The following is a 13991-nucleotide window of genomic DNA, read 5'->3' on the forward strand; positions in this document are numbered from 1 at the left end:
CTGGGCTTTTGGTGTCATAGTCAAGAAATTATTGTCAAATCCAATGTCAGAAACCTTTCCCCCATGTCTTCTTTTAAGAGTTTTATAGTTTTAGCCCTTACATTTAGATCTTTTGTTCATTTTGAGTTAATATTTCCATACGGTGTAAAGTGAAGGGTCTAACTTCATTCTTTTATATATAGATATCCAGTTTTACCAGCAGCAGTTTCATTCTGTTGAAAATGCTATCTTTTCCATATTGAATGATCTTGACATCCTTGCTGAATATCATTTTATCACATATGTTAGGGTTTATTTCTGAGCTCTCTATTCTATTCCATTGGCTTGTATGTCTTCACAATAGTACTGCATTGTTTTGATTACTACAGCTTTGTAATGTGTTTTAAAATCAAGAAGTGTGAGTCTTCCAAATTTTTTCTTCTTTTTCAAGATTGTTTTTGCTATTTTTAAGATGGTCTTTGCTATTTGTTATTTTGCCATTGTTTTGCTATTTGTTATTTGCTATCTTTTTCAAGATTGTTTTGTTATTTGCTACTAAAACTCCATAGGAATTTTAGGATGAGTTTTCCTGTTTATGCAAAAAACATTATTGGGATTTTGATAAGGATTGTATTGAATCTGTGGATCACTTTCAGTTATACTGTTTTATACTATCTTTCTTAACAATATTAAGTCTTTCAGTCCGTGAACATAGGATGGATTCCCATTTGTGCTTTCTTTCAGCAATGTTTTGTGTTTTCAGTGTATGCATCTTTCACCTCCTTGACTAAGTTTATTCCTAATTCTTTTGTTTCTCACGATGCTATTGTAATGGGATGGTTTTTTAAATTTTCTTTCTTGATCAATGTTAGTTTATAGAAAAGTAAATACATTTTTTTAGATTCCATATATAAGGGAGGTCATATGATACTTGTCTTTCTCTGATTTATTTCACGTAGCATAGTGCCCTCAAGATTCATCACAAATGGCAGGATTTCTTTTTTTATGGGAATAATATTCCTGGTGTGTGTGTGTGTCTCTGTTTGTGTACACACCACATTTTCCTTATTCATTCATCTGTTGATGGACCCTTAGAGGTTGTTTCCATGTCTCTGCTATTATAAATAATGCTGTAATGAACATGGGGGTACAGATAACATCTTCAAGATAGTGATTTGATATCTTTCAAATATATACCCAGAAATGTAATTGCTGGATCATATGGTAGTTCCATTTTTCATATTTTAAGAAATCTCCACATTGTTTTTCACAGTTGCTGTACTGAATCACGTTTTTTATAATCTATTCCCAAAATGCAGAATTTTGGGTCCTGCCCTAAAACTACTGAATAGAATCTGCATTTTAACAAGATTCTCCAGGTGGTTTGTATGCACATCAAATTTTGAGAAACATAATTCTACGGCATTTGATGCAAAGTCTTGGCAAATAGAAGGCGCTTTTTTTCCCCTTAAAACTAAGAATATAAAAATAAAGTGGATTACAAGAAGGGGGTTACCATACAGAGATCAGGAAGAGTATCCCAGGCAAAGGGAGTATGATTTATATGGTAGAAAGAAAAAGTGCATTGAGGCAAAGAGACACAAGATGAAAAAAGTCACAGGACACTGAGGAGGTCATCATTATATGAAAAGATATAAGTTGTCCATGATAGCTGCCCTTTTGTTCTTCCATATCCTGACAATGTTTCAAAAGGAAGATAAGATTAGTTTGAAACATGTCAAGTGTGAGATACTGGTGAGATAATCAGGTAGTAATATTAAAAAATCAGGTAATGTGGGAATAGAACTCAGAACATCTTATTTAGCCAAAGAACTACCTGTCAGTCAGCCAAGCCTTAGTAATTAGTAACTATGCAGAAGTTATCATAGCAAGTACTACAGAGGGTACAAATAAATATAAATTTAGAAAGAAACATTTTGTTTACAAGGGAACTTACTTTTTTTTTTTTCTCTTAAGTAGACTCCATGCCCAGTCTGGGGCTCAGACGCACCACCTGAGGTCAAGCCAGATACTCCACTGACTGAGCCAGCTATGTACCTCAGGGCTCTTGCTTTAAAAAAAAAAAAAATAGATTTCATATGGCAAAATGGAAAGTCATATGACAAAATATCACCGTGGGAAGAAATTTTCTGAGTGGCAATTAAGCATGCTGGGTAAGAATGATTTGATGCACAGCTAAAAGAGACTAGTTGGATGGAAAGCGCAGGACTTTTGACTAGATAAAAGAAGATATGAACGTAAGAGAAGCTCCAAAAGGAACAAACTAGTAGTAGAAAGATTATTGTTGTGTATGGACGAATTTCACAGAATTTTTCCTTTCCATTTTCTCCATAAAGCTATGCTTTCTGAAATGGATGAGTGGTTTTATACTCTTCACAAGCTCCAAATGTTTTTATACCCTGCAATATTTACACTTTGACTTACTGCAATTTCTCAAATGTTGTTCCCTTCCCCCATCCACATGTATAGCTGGATTGTGGAATTAAGAATTATATACAAGAGCTCTAAATATATATATACACCTAAAGTGATGGTTAATTTTATGTATCAACTTGGCTAGGCAACAGCATCCACTTGTTTGATTAAATAGTCATCTAAATGTTATTGGGAAGGTAATTTTTTAGATGTAATTAACACTTCAATCAGTAGATTCTGAGTAAAGCAGATTATCTTTCATAATGTAGGTAGGCCTTAAGTTGTATTCTACAACTTAACAATCAGTTAAAGGCCTTAAGAGAAAAGGCTGAGGTCCCCTCAAGAGGAAAGAATCTGTCTCCAGAGTACTTTCAGACATAAGACATCAACTTCTTGCTAGAATTTCCATTCTTCTAGCCTGCTCTGAGGATTTCAGACTTTGCAGATAACATACTCATGTAGGTCAATTCCTTAAAATCAATCTCTCTGTTCCTCTCTATCATTCTCTTTCCATACACATACACACACACACACACACACACACACACACACACACACACATACATACACAGATGCCTAAATATATAGATAAACCCAACAGGATATATATATCTTAATGGTTCTGTTTCTCTGTAGAACCTTGACTAATACACTTAGCAAAACAGAAAGTTATATGAAGACTAGTACTAGAGTGACTACTCCAGCAACCGAAAAGAACATAATGACCTAAAATGGTTTCACTCCACAGATGAGGAGGTCCCTGAGGCTAATCCTTAGAGGATGTTAAGATTTCAATAAGTAAAGATGTGTGGAGGAGGAACAAGAACATAATTTTAGGAATGCAAAGGTAAACTGTATCATAATGGAGGAATGAGACCAGTCTGGTTAGAATGAATTGTTCCTGCAGAAATGGAGAAACAGATAAGGTAGATAAGATTGTAAAAGGCATTCAACCAATTCTTAAGGGTAAATATTGTAATTTTCTGAGAGGGATAAGGCCACTGGTATTTGGTATTATTAGCCTGTTGTCATGGGTAGACTGGAAGGACTAGCAGAAAAACAAGATTCAATACACCCATTATGGTCCAGTGTCATAGCAATAGAAAAGTAATATTTCCAGAGATATATTTTTTTAAACTTTTAGACAGACAAAGCATTTGAGGGGGAGGGGCAAAGGGAGAAGGAGGACGTGAGTCTTAAATAGGCTCCATGCTCAGTGAGGAGCCCCATGACATCTCATGACACAGAGATCATGACACAGAGATCATGACCTGAGCCAAAATCAAAAGTCAAATGCTTAACCGACTTAGCCACCCAGATATCCCTTGAGAGGATAGTTTGATTGGATATAGATTCAGAGAACAAGCAAAAAGGAACAAAAAAATAAAAGTTCAGTGACTAACTTTATTATCTGGAAATAAAAAAAGTAACAGAGATGGAATTGGGGAGGTCAAGGGAAGCTGTTGGTTTTAGAGAAAAGGAGATATTCAACTTTAAACTATATTTGGATTGATATCAGACTGCCCAAGTGAACATATCTGGCATATAGATAGAAATGTGGCACTGATAATTAGGAAAAGTGCCAAGCTACAGCTATAATGGTCATCAGCACAGACGGAATAATTAAAACTGAGAATAAATTTGCTTTAATAATCTGACAATGGTATATAAAAGTACAGATGAAGTGGTATAGTATAGAGGCCAAGAATTTTGCTTCCATAGTGGTGTCATCCAACAGAGCTTTCTGCAAAAATGGAAATATTCCTTACTATCCAATATGGTAGCCACTAGGCAGGTGTAGCTATTGGCCACTTGCAATGTAGCTAGTGAGGGAACTGAATTTCTATTTTCATATAATTTAATTTAAATTTAAAGAGCCACATATGGCCAAAGGCCATCATACTACAAAGCACAGTTGTAGAGTCAAACTGCCTATCAAATTCTGGATTCCCCACTCACACTAGACTTATAAACTTTGGGCAAGCCATTTAATCCTTACTGAACAGTAAAAGTATTCTACAACTTAACAATACCTGACTTCCTTATTTGAATTACAAAACTATTTGCTTCATTTTGTCACTTTTGGGCAAACAAGCCATATCAACTAACATAAGCTGTGACTGCAACATCACTATTAAAAAAAAAAAAAGCAAAGTCATAGTTAGACAGGGATAAAAATGATGAAATAGGAGCTTTCTACCATTTCCTTCCCAAAGCACACCAATTTAGACAATCATTTACAGGTAACGGTGTCTTTGCGGAAGTCTAGGAATCCAATGGAAAAGTTCCAGCACAGTGTTAAAGGAAAAAGTTGTAAGATAGGATGGATTGAATTAGTAAAAGAAACTTCACTTTCCAAGCTGGGTGGGAAGCTGCTAAAAATACCTATTCCTTTCTCACTCTGTCCACAATATTGAGGCATGCTATTTGACTGCAGGGCAGGGAGTGGCTTGTAGAATAGCAGCCAGGGTTTGGAACGTACAAAAGGAATGCAAATCTATTAACCGTATGGCAGAAAGCCAACTCTTAAACTGCTGGGGACCTCTTGCCTGCAGCCCAGTCCCAAGCTGGCCTATGGACACCCCAACATTCTGCATGTCTCACCTGCCCCGCCCTTACCCACTGGGAATTGTGGAAGCAAGCCTTTGCAGATAGCTAGTGAGCGTACATACACATGCATAAAAAACTTGCCTGATTCTGTGGGACTGGGAGATAACACAAAAAATTGAGCAGCATTCTAGGGGGAAAAAAACCAAAGAAGCTGTCAGCACCTGGCTTGGTTTTGCAAGATCAAGAGAAGGCACACAATCTTAAGAATTTCCAAGGGAACAAGAAATGGGGAGCAGGTACATCCATAGAAAAATCCTAAGAATGTCTCAGAATCCCTAACACTGCTGAAGAAGGTATTTTTTATCCTGAAGCCAGTCAGTAGACAGGAGGAGGTGACTGCTTCTTTAAATGTAAAGACAGTATTGCAAGATTTTAAGGAGCATGAAAAAGAAGGAAGCATGACATCACCAAAGGAACACAATGATTTTCCATTTCTCAAGGAAATGGAAATCTGCAATTTGCCTGATTAAGCATTCAAAGTAGTTGTTTTAAGGAAGCTCAGTGAGCTAGTATTAGAAAATAGAAAGACTGGGGCGCCTGGATGGCTCAGTGGGTTAAAGCCTCTGCCTTCGGCTCAGGTCATGATCCCGGGGTCCTGGGATCGAGTACCACATCCGGCTCTCTGTTCAGCGGGGAGCCTGCTTCCTTCTCTCTCTGCCTGCCTCTCTGCCTACTTGTGATCTCTGTCTGTCAGATAAATGAATGGAATCTTTAAAAAAAAAAAGAAAATACAAAGACAATTTAATAAAGTCAGGAAAAAATATATAAACAAAATGAGAATTATAACAGAGATAGAAAAAAAAGAACAAACAGAAATTCTGGAGCTGAAGAATCAGAAAATAAAATAAAAAATGGAATAGCATCAACAGGTCACTACATGAAGCAGAAGAGAGAATCTATGAAGTAGAGGATGGAACACTTGAAATTACCAGTCAGAGGAGAACAAAGGAAAAAAAAAATGAAAAAGAGTGAAGAAAGTCTATATGGACAATAGGGTACTATTAAGAGAAACAATATAGGAATTATTGGAGCCTTAGAAGGAAAAGAGAGGAAGAAAAGGGCAGAAAGCTGTTTTAAAGAAGTAATGACTGAGAACTTCCCCAAACCAGAGAACACCTAGACATCAAATTTCATCAAGTAATGAAGTTCAAATTCTTCACATGCAAATAACCCCCATAAGGCTATCAGTGGATTTCTCAGCAGAAATCTTGCAGGTTAGAAGAGCAGGATGATATATTCAAAGCACTGGAACAAAAAAAATCTGTCAACCCAGAATACTTGAGCTGGCAATCGTGTTCTTCAGAAATGAAGAAGAGTTATCCTTTCTCAGACAAACAAAAGCTGAGGGAATTTTTCATTACTAGACATGCCTTATAAGGAATGCTGATAGGAGCTCTTAAAGCTGAAATGAAAGGATGCAAATATACAAAAGTAATGTAAAAATATAAAACACACTGATAAAATATGTAATAGTCAAATTCAGAATACTCTAGTACTATAATGTGATGATGTATTAAATCATTTACCTCTAGTGCAAAGTTTAAGATCAGAATTAGTAAAAATAATTATAACTATAATAATTAATTGGATATACAATATAAAAAGAGATAAATTATGATACAAAAACAAAATGTTGGGGAAAGGAGTTTTTGTATATAATTAAAACTGTCATCAGTTTATTTTTATTTTATTTTTAAAAATTATTTATTTATTTATTTGACACAGAGAGAGATCACAAGTATGCAGAGAGGCAGACAGAGAGACAGAGAGAGAGAGAGAGAGAGAGAAGCAGGCTCCCTGCTGAGCAGAGAAAGCCCCATGCAGGGCTCGATCCCAGGACCCTGGGATCATGACCCGAGCCGAAGGCAGAAACTTTCACCCACTGAGCCACCTAGGCGCCCCAAAACTGTCATCAGTTTAAAACACATTGTTAAATCCATAATATGTTTTATGTTGATTCTCCCTAATTGGAACACTTTGTAACAATAAAGCCCCAAACTTATAAAAGATAAAGAGAAGATGGGGTGTCTGAGTGGCTCAGTCAGTTAAGCATCCAACTCTTGGTTACAGCTCAAGTCATGATCTTGTGGTGGTAAGATCGAGCCCACCCAACAGTGGGCCCCATGCTTAGCACAGAGTCTGCTTCAGATTCTCTCACTCTCCTTTCTCACCACCCCCTTACATGTGCACTCTCTCTGTCTCTAAAATACATAATAAAAAGAAAATCTTTAAAAAAAGATAAAAGGCAATTAAATTATACCACTATAGAAAATCATTAATTCACTAGGAAGGCAGGAAGAGAAGAAGAAAGGAACAACGGAACTACAACACCACCAGCAAATCATTAAAAAGATGGCATTAGTCAGTACCTATTAAAAATTACTAAGATATAAATGGGTTAAACTCTCTAATCAAAACGCACAGAGTGGCTGGATGAAAAGACAGTAACAACAAAAACCACAATATATGTTGCCTACAAGAGATTCACTTCACCTCTAAGGATACATATACATTCAAAGTGAAGGGATGGAAAAAGATACTACACACATATAGAAATTAGGGGTGGCTATACTTGCATCAGACAAATAGACTTTGAGTCAAAAACTGCAATAAGAGATAAAGAAGATCATTATATAATGATAAAGGGGTCAATTCATTAAAAGGACATAACAAATGTAAATATTTATGCACCCAACAATGGAACACCTAAAATATATTAAGTATTAACAGATATAAAGGGAAAAATAAATAATGACACAATAATAGTCGAAAGCTTCAGTACTCCACTTTCAACAATGGATAGATCGTTCAGACAGAAAATCAATACAGAAACATTGGACTAGAACTTTATTTTTACATTTTTATTTATTTACTTATTTTTTGGACTAGAACTTTAGACCTAATGGACCTAACAGATATCTACATTACATTCCACAAAACAGCAGTGAAATACACATTCTTCTTACGTGCACATAAAATAGTTTCCAGCATCCATATGTTAGATCACTAAACAATTGTTATCAAATTTAGGAAGACTGAAATGATAACAAATATCTTTTCTGACCACCATGGTATGAAACTAGAAATTAATAATGCAGAAAAACTAGAAATTTCATGAATGTGTGGAAATTAAGGAACATACTTCAGAACAACAAATGGATCAAAGAAGAAATCAAAAGAGAAGTCAAAAAATATCTTGATGCAAAGTAACTGGAAACACAACATATCAAAACTTATGCGATGTAGCAAAAGCTATTTTAAGAGAAAAGTTTGAAGTGATAAATAACTACATTAAGAAAATGAAAGATCTCAAATGAATAACCTAACCATATACCTTTAGGAAGTAGAAAAAGAATAAACTAAGCCCAAAGTTAGCATTAAGAAGGAATAACAAAGATCAGGATGAAAATAAAGGAAATTGAGACAAGAAAGACAATAGAAAAGACAAAGGAAACTAAGAGCTGGTTTCTTGAAAAGATAAACAAAATTGACAAAAGCAAAGCTAGCCTAACAAAAAAAAAAAAAAGAGAGAGAGAGAGAGAGAAAGGACTCATATATATAAAATCATATATGTAAGAGGAGATACTACCACTAACACAGAAATACAAAAGATCAAAAGAGACAATTATGATATAATGAACTACAATTGTACACCAAGAAACTACACAACCTAGAAGAAATGAATAAATGCCAGAAAACAATATAATCTACTGAATAATGAGCAGAGGGATTAAATCAATAATCAAAAACCTCTCAACAAAGAAAGGCCCAGGACCAGATGGTTTCCCTGTAAATTCTACCACGAAAGAAGAATTAACACCAATCCCTCTCAAACTATTTCAAAGAACTGAATATGAGGAACACTTCCAAACTCATTTTACAGGACAGCATTAACCTGATACCTAGATGAGGATACTACAAGAACGAAAACTATAGGTTAACATCTATTTTGAATAGAGATGCAAAAATTCTCAACAAAACACTAGCAAGCCAAATTCAACAGCACATTAAAAGAATCATATACCATGAACAGGTGGGATCCATTCCTAGGATGCAAGGATGATTCAATATATTCCAATCAATAAATGTGATATATCCCATTAATAGAACAAATGATAAAAATTATATGATCAGCTTAATATATACACAATAGAAAAAGCATTGGACAAAATTCAACCTCTTTTATGATAAAGTTCTCAACAAATTGGGTATAGAATAAAATCCATGTATATTAAGCCCGCAGCTAACATTCTCAATGGTAACAGTTTAAAAGCTTTTCCTCTAAGGTCAGGAACAAGACAAGGGTGGGAAGGAAACTGGTTTGGTAACTATGGAAAATATTATGAAGTTTCCTTAAAATATTAAAAATAGAACTACCATATGATCCAGTATTTGTACTTCTGGGTATATATCCAAAGGAAACAAAAACGTATATTGAAAAGATATCTGTACGCCCATGTTTACTGTAGCATTACTCACAATAGCCAAGACATGGAGGCAATCTAAATCTCCACAAAGAAGATATGGTAAATGTATACAACAGAATATTATCCAACTATGATAAAGAAGGAAATCCTGCCATTTGGGACAACATGGATGGACCCTGAAGGCATTATGCTAAGTGAGATAGAAAGACAAATACTGCATGGTCTCACTAACATACAGAACCTAAAAAAGTCGAACTCATAGAAACAGAATAGAAAAGTTGTTCCCAGGGGCTGGGAGGTAGGGGAATCAGGGAGATGTTGGTCAAAGGGTATAAACTTACAGCTAAAAGATGAATAAATTCTTGAGGTTTAATGTACAGCATTATAGTCAACAATTACAATACTGTAATCACACTTCAAAGTTGCTAAGAGAGTTTTTTTTACTTACTAAAATAATTTTATTTGAATCCCAGATGGGATATTTAGCTTTTTTAAAAGTAAATAATAAGCAAATATAACAAATTGGAGTTATTAAACTTAAGAGACTAACTCTTAAATGTTCTCAACACAAAATGAAATTATTGTTTTATGATATGACACAGGTATAAATGCTATAGTGGTAATCATATCGCAGTACATAAATGTATCAGACCAACACCTTAAATATACCTTAAAATTAAACACCGTAAATGCTACATGTCAACTATTTTTCAATAAAAAGAACAGTTAAAATAAATTCGACTAAGGTGTTAATAGTAGAAAAGCTACTTTAGCTAGATAGATTTAAGATTATGAAAAATAGTTACTACATGATTCAAAAGATAGAGTACAATAGAAATCAAGGAGTATTAATTTAATCTTTATAGAATTATTGGATACTAACAATTATTATAACATTAAACAATGTTACCATTATAAGGCATACTTAATTTTTAACCTTTAAACTATATTTAAAATGTGCGTTCTCTCAAGAAAAAGTCTCATTGGAAATTCTTCAAAACTTATGAGCAAGAATTAAAAGCAGAGTTATCAGTTTGCCATCTCAAATATTCCTGAGGATAAAAAGTTCCAAAATCATATAGTTTTCAGACATAATAAATAATATAAAGACTATGGAGAAGAGAAAATACCATTGTGAGAGAATATTTTTGTCTTTCACTTATCTCAGATAAATTTCTACGTAGTAAGATAAAAATGCTGTGTAGTCACTCTAGGACCTAGTAGCAGGTGACAGTGGAAAATTATGGCTCTTCTCTGTCATGTTTATTGCAGCATTCACTATCATGACTTTAAAATTTTCACTACGATTTTCCGTAAAAATTTTAGTTATTCTTTTATACTGGAAGTTCATATTATGATTTGATTTTCAGCAAAGTATCAGTTTTTACCACTCAACGTTTGGCATTGGTATAAAAAACATATACATGTGTGTTTATGTATACATGTATATTTATATATTCAAAACACTACCAATATTATGGGAGCATAAGAGTGGAAAGTTAAAAAAAGTCTTTGTGAGAAAGTTTCTTTTAGTGACACCACGGTCTTGCTTCTGTTTTATAGTATCAAACCACAGTATCAACTAAATTCTCAGTAGGTTTGCTTACCACATTACCCCTGAATTCTAACCCTTGGCCCTCTAAAATTCATGGGAATAAAATGGTCAGTTTACTTTGGTTTGAGCCTAAATGAACACTTTAAAGTGACTCTTTAAAGAAACCCATTAAAAATCCTCCTACTCTGGAAGTGTTCTGCCAAGACTAACTCAAAGCCACAAAAGATTTAGGGTTGGTGCCAAATTGGAACCTGTAAGAATTGTGTGGGCCTTTAACTCAGCAAAAATTCCATCTTTACCAGAAACTCAGAATATTAAACAGAAGACTAAAAAGTAATTTTCCAGACCAAGAGCATGTGGGATAAAACCATGGAACTCTGTAATGGAATTCCCTAAGTGAAATTCTTTCTTTGGAGTAAAATGAAAGGATCATAGCAATCTCTAGAGAAGAAAAAAGGTCTTGCACAGAGCAGAAATCCGACCTTGCCATGGCGTCATTTTGTGATCTGGGTTTATCAACATAGTCTCTTCATGTTTACTCTGTATCCTAATAAAGTAAGTACTTAAAACAGTGACTAATCTTTTGTCCATTAGCTATCTCTTCACATTAGAAAAAATTCATTGTTTCACTCTTGAGTTGGCAATAGTAATCAAGAGCTCCCAGATATCAGTAGTACTTGTAGGTTGCATGTGTGGGTGGGTATATACCATCTCTATTTTGAGCATGAAGAGTACCTGATGGAAGCTTCAATAAATATTAGATATTATTACTACTATGCAATAGATCTTATTTAGTCACTGCTTTATTAGCCTTGTTTTTACAAGAGGAAATTGAAGCTTAGAAGGCTTAAATAATATTGGTAACACAACCATTTTTTAAAAGATTTTTTAAAAATTTACTTAAGAGAGATACAGAGAGTACACCAGTAAGGGGAGGGGTAGAGGGAGAGAAAGAGAGAGAGAAGCGGACTCACAGCTGAGCGCAGAGCTTCATGTGGGTCTCAATCCCACAACCCTGAGATCATGACCTGAGCCGAAATCAAGAGTTGGACACTTAAATGACTGAGCTACCAGGCACCCCAACACAACTATTAAAGTGGTGGAACCAAATTTGTCTACTCTAAAACCTAAGCTCATAACCACTGAGCTACTCTGCTTTGCCATTCTATAAATTTGAAACTCACTAGGAACTCTGAAGTTTACAGGGGAATTCTGTGGCACACTAATTTCTTGGCTTCAAAAGGCAAACGAAATTCCTACCCTTTACCCTTTCAACTACTCTGAGGCTCATTTTTTCCCCACTAGTCTGTAAGAGCAAACGCTCATGACAGCAGACTTAAGTTGAATCTGACTTATAAATTGGAATAAATATTGTGTGAGTATAATGACATGATGTGTGTCAAAGAGCTCTGGAAACCATAAAGCAATTTCTTTACAAATGTAAGGCATCATTGGGTCATACTGCCTTTGCCCCTATCCTTTAACAGTAATACCTACTATTTACTGACCCCTTAACTCTTTGTTGTATATACATTTACTCATTCAATCCTCACCATAATTCTATGAAGCAGCATTGTAATCCCATTTTAAAGATGAGGAAACTGAGAGTCAAAGTGTTTAACTTGCCTTAACTTGGATAGACATTTAGTGACTGACCTGTTTACCTATTTATGTCTGGATCTGAAGAGGGAGTATTAATGATACAAATATATCTAGATACATGTATGTATTTATCTACATATAAAATTAACATTATCAGTCCAACATGTGGAGAGAAGATGCTACTAAAAAATAACTTATGACCCAAAAGCTGATGGCTGATTGTAGACTGGCTCAACAATGGGTCTTTAGGAGGTAATGGTTTCTCTGGGATTGTTAAACTATGATTCTTAGAACACCTGTGTCAGGGTCCAGGTTTCTTGATAAAAACGCAGATCCTTAAGCCTCTGCTCAGATTATCGCATCAGAATCTCTGGAGAGTATGAACCCTGAATACACATTTTTAAACAAGCTCTACAAGTGATTTAATGCAAATCAGAGGTTGAGATCCATTGCATAAAATAATGAGCACTCTAGCTCTATCCCTGGTTGTTTTATATATAGAATTTTTGTAAAGTTTCTCTTTTAAATGAAGGAAAAATAACTTCTCAAGGACACTTATGCTTTTATTTCAAAATATGAATTTATTACATAATATGAATTATAGAAGATTACATTAATGTGGCTCTGGTGCATAAAATATCCCAACCAGACAGCCAGGCATTCATAAACGCATTTTTTATCTACCAGTTGGCCATCAACTGCATTCTCATTTAAACATCAGTTAAAAGAAAGGGTATAATTGATCACAAGATTAATTTCCTCCAAGCAAAGAAACACCAGCTAGTTACATGTGGTGGCCACTTGCTTGTTAATAGCTCCTTCTGTAAATAAATTATAAAATTAAATCATAGGCTCTAAATGAACAATTGAGCAAGTTGTTAGAAGCAGTGCTTTTGCCTCTGAGTTTTATAAAGCTTTCTGAAATAATTTTTAATTCACAAATCACTCAGCACGCGAAAGCCTAATAAAGGAGATGTTTGAAGGTATGGGCTCTGAATTTGCTTATGTATGTATTTTATGTATGTATGACTTATGTATGAAAGGAGCATTCTAGAATGAATTGTTTTCTATCTCTAGGAATTAGCTAACTCTGGGAGGGCAGTCCCTCCAGGGTCAGCAAGGCCCCGAGATGTCAAAACATCAGAAAATATGGAAAAAAAAAAAAAGTACCCGCCACAGTTAAGTTCCTGTGTTGTTGATCTAAACTGGACAGATTTCTGAATTCAAATGTTAGATATACTTACAGATGTGAGGGTGGGTGGTTTCCTACATACCAACCCTATTCTGAGGTCATGTGCTAATGTTCTATCACTTCTCAAAGAGTGAAAGGGCACTTTTTAAAACTTAGCTTTAAATTCTTAAACAGTTTTACAATGATATTT

This window comes from Meles meles, chromosome 10, assembly GCF_922984935.1.
Source record: "Meles meles chromosome 10, mMelMel3.1 paternal haplotype, whole genome shotgun sequence".
NCBI classification, from domain to species: Eukaryota; Metazoa; Chordata; class Mammalia; order Carnivora; family Mustelidae; genus Meles; species Meles meles.